Genomic DNA, 3,704 nt, shown 5'->3' with positions numbered 1-3,704 from the left:
AAAACCATAAATATCATCCATCATATAAAAGTCATAGATCGTGTATCTCAAAAATATCATAATATATGTCAATGTATCAAAATCATTTGTCAAAACATCAGAGTGAATCCTCCCAGTCTAAAAAATGTGGTGTGTGCCATGCCTAGTGAGTCATCCCGAGCTCTTCCCTTTACTAGCGGAAGTACGTGAAACCAAAACTGAAAACTGTATGCACGAAGCTTAGTGAGTCTCCCCAAACCACCACATACCACACACATAAACACATATATCATACATTGGGCCCCGCCCTACAATATCGGGCACTACCCAACATCAGCTTGTCCGGCATCGGGCCCCGCCCGACATCAAACCGCACCGGCATCGGGCCCCGCCCGGCATCGAGCCCCGCCTGGCATCAAGCACCGCTCGGGATACATATGAGCATAAACTATTAACATATATAACATAAGCATAATCACTTAACTATAAACATATAAACATTTTCCTCGGGCCCCACCCGGCATCGGACCGGAATCCGGAAACATACAAACATTCCTCGGGAGCCTCCCCGGCATCAGACCTTGGTCCAGAAACATACAAATACATACACATGCAAGAATCAAAAAGACATCAAGTATACTAACATCGTTCAGGTACCGTACCGACATCGGATCGAAATTCGGAAAACATATAAAGCTACATCGGGCCCTGACCGACATCGGATCCAAATTCGGAACATACTAACATACATAATCGGGCCGGCCTTGGTTACCTAGACCCGTTCCTACTGGAGGAAGACTCACCTCAAATGTCGAGTGAAGTAGTTGAACGTCTCGGCTCCTGCGACCGGCTCTACTCACTCCCAATACAAAACAACCCCGTAGATACCATTCATTATGTCAAGACCCCTTCACGGGTCAACCTTGGTCAAGCCAATGTCCCAGTCAAAGTCAACAATTTGATTTGACTCAACTCGTCGAGTTATTCCCCTTACTCACCGAGTTCCTTTGCTATAATTAGTCGTGAAAACACGAACTAACTCGTCGAGTCCCTTCAAAGACTCGTCGAGTTCCACCTTGTACAGGAACGGGACAAACCAACTTAACTCGTCGAGTCCCTTGATGGACTCGCCGAGTTCCTCCATCTGTTTGAGCCAACTCAAAGGATTAAGCTCCTATCCTTCAGATCCAAATCCCATACTTCATCTACATACTGGGAATACACTTTTAAGGGTAAGGTTTCCAACTTTACCCGCTATTAGTCCTTCTCAAAGGGTTTAGCTCAAATCCTAGCTCTCTAGAACATAGATTTTGGTCCAAAATCCATAATACTCCAAACTAAATCATCGTAACATAGATCTAGGTCTTAGACATCACTTGGACATGTAAAGCTCCTAACTTTCCTTCCATGCATGGCCTTTTGGGGCTAAAAAGGCCAAAGTAACACCCTAAAACTTGCATGGGGGTCCCAATGGCATAAAGTTTGCAGCTTTATGCCATAACAACCCTCAGTGATTACAGATCTGAGGGGACCCATGCTTGGGATGTCCATAAACCATGGACTAAACTTCTTGGACCAAAAACCCCATAAAGTGAAGATAAGGAGATTTATCAAGCTACTAAGCAAGGTTGGAACTTTCATACCGGAAAATGAAGAGCATGAGATGTTGTTTCTGGATCTACAATCTTCTCCTGGAACCCTCTAGCTTCTTCTTCTTCTACAAGCCTCAAATCACACAAATTTCACTCAAAAATGGCTCACAACTTACTCAAAGCTCTAGGGTTCCGTGGATTAGGGTACGGGACTTGCAGGCTGGAAATGAGGCCAGCAAGTGGGGATTAGGATGCTTAAATAGGGTGCAAAACCCCGAAATTAGGATTTCATTATGGCAGACCTTGTCACCGAGTCGAGGCTCTCAACTCGTCGAGTAGGTGGCTTAAGATCCCGCATCCAATCTCGTCTCTATTCGACGAGTCTGGTGCTCCCAACTCGTCGAGTAGCTCTTCAAAAATCAATAAATTATGATTAAATGCGTACCATGAATCAGGCGTTATATATATATATATATATATATATATATATATATATATATATATATATATATATATATATATATATATATATATATATATAAGAGGCCATCCAAACAAATATGCTTCATGATAGGTCATATATTTGCATCATATTCATTTGAAACCTACATAACTCTTCAAATTCACTTATTTAATAACAACCACTCAACAATTTTCTAAGTTATGATAGTTAATGATACTAATGAAACCAAATGATTATTATTATTATTATTATTATTATTATTATTATTATTATTATTATTAATGTTATATATATATATATATATATATATATATATATATATATATATATATCATATTGGTAGATTATGTTGGTAGAGTTTTGAGAATTATGGGTGGTTATGTGGTAGATTAAAGACTTCAAACAAAAGGAATGAAGGTGGATAAATTATAAGAAAGGATATGATGTTAAGATGTATGTAAGACACACACAATTATTTTCAAGTTTTCTACCAAAATTTTCTACAACTGTATTCATATTATTATTGTTTTTTTTGGCATAATTATGATTCCCATTTTTGTGTATTGTCCACTTTCCTGATTCTTGTATAATATATGAATTTTAAAGAAGCTTTAACATGAGATATATTTTCATAATGTTATTTGTTATCTTTTTTTATTCTCTGTAAAATGCTTGGATTTAATGTGTGGAGTCAAAATTAGTGTAACTTGAGATATACTTTCGTAACCAAGTTATACGTCAATTACACAAGTTGTTTAAATTGGATGATTTGATCAGAAAATTTTTTGTGATAAATGATACCTAAGCAAGAGAGTTTCGAGTTATAAATGAGATCAAACATGTTTATTAAATTTCGTTATTATTGATCCCATAAAACTATATATACTAGTATATAATTGACTATCTACCTAGCTCTATTCAAATGGACGAGATAAAGGATGCCTAACTATTTATTTGTTTTGCAACTTGGATCCTAGAATTTAATGATTAATGTTTTTAGAAACTAAAAAGGTATTAATTTATTAAAGATTAAATATAAAAAATATTAAATTAATTTTGTTAAAATTTTGTGTGTGTGTGTGTGTGTATATATATATATATATATATATATATATATATATATAGTCCACTCTCATTACCATGAATCATCATTTTATAAATGATCTGAAAAACAATAACACTCAAGAGATACAATTTAAATGAATGAGTTCATGTTTTGAGAAACCAGAAATTGTACACTCATAAATGACCTATTCCTAAACAACCTGCTTTGAGCAATACACCTGAACATGATACCAAGTAAAGGCATCACTTTGATGCTTAAGATGCTTCTAACATCATAGTAGGAATTGTTATTCGTGAGTTTCAGGAGGTCTTTGATAAAATAGATGTAAATCTAATGATATAACAGGTTATGCAAATATTCCTCCAGTACAGTGATATTTTGTTTTAAGCCAATTCATACAAATTAAATAATGTAAGGCTGAAAAGAGTCACCATGTATCATTTAAGAGCCCCATAGTTTATGGAATGAATACATTTAGGCCCAAGTAATCCAATAAGGTCCACATAGATGAATCTTGTTTCTTTTATGGAGAAATATGATATTGGAAAAGGATCTACTCCTCTATCTAAAAAGAAAGTCTGGAAGAGACTAGTACTTTAGGCGT

The sequence above is a fragment of the Lactuca virosa genome, chromosome 4, assembly GCF_052849685.1.
Source record: "Lactuca virosa cultivar CGN04683 chromosome 4, Lactuca_virosa_CGN04683_v6, whole genome shotgun sequence".
Lineage (NCBI taxonomy): Eukaryota > Viridiplantae > Streptophyta > Magnoliopsida > Asterales > Asteraceae > Lactuca > Lactuca virosa.
The sequence above is the reverse complement of the archived record's forward strand: the minus strand, read 5'-3'. Positions refer to the sequence as shown.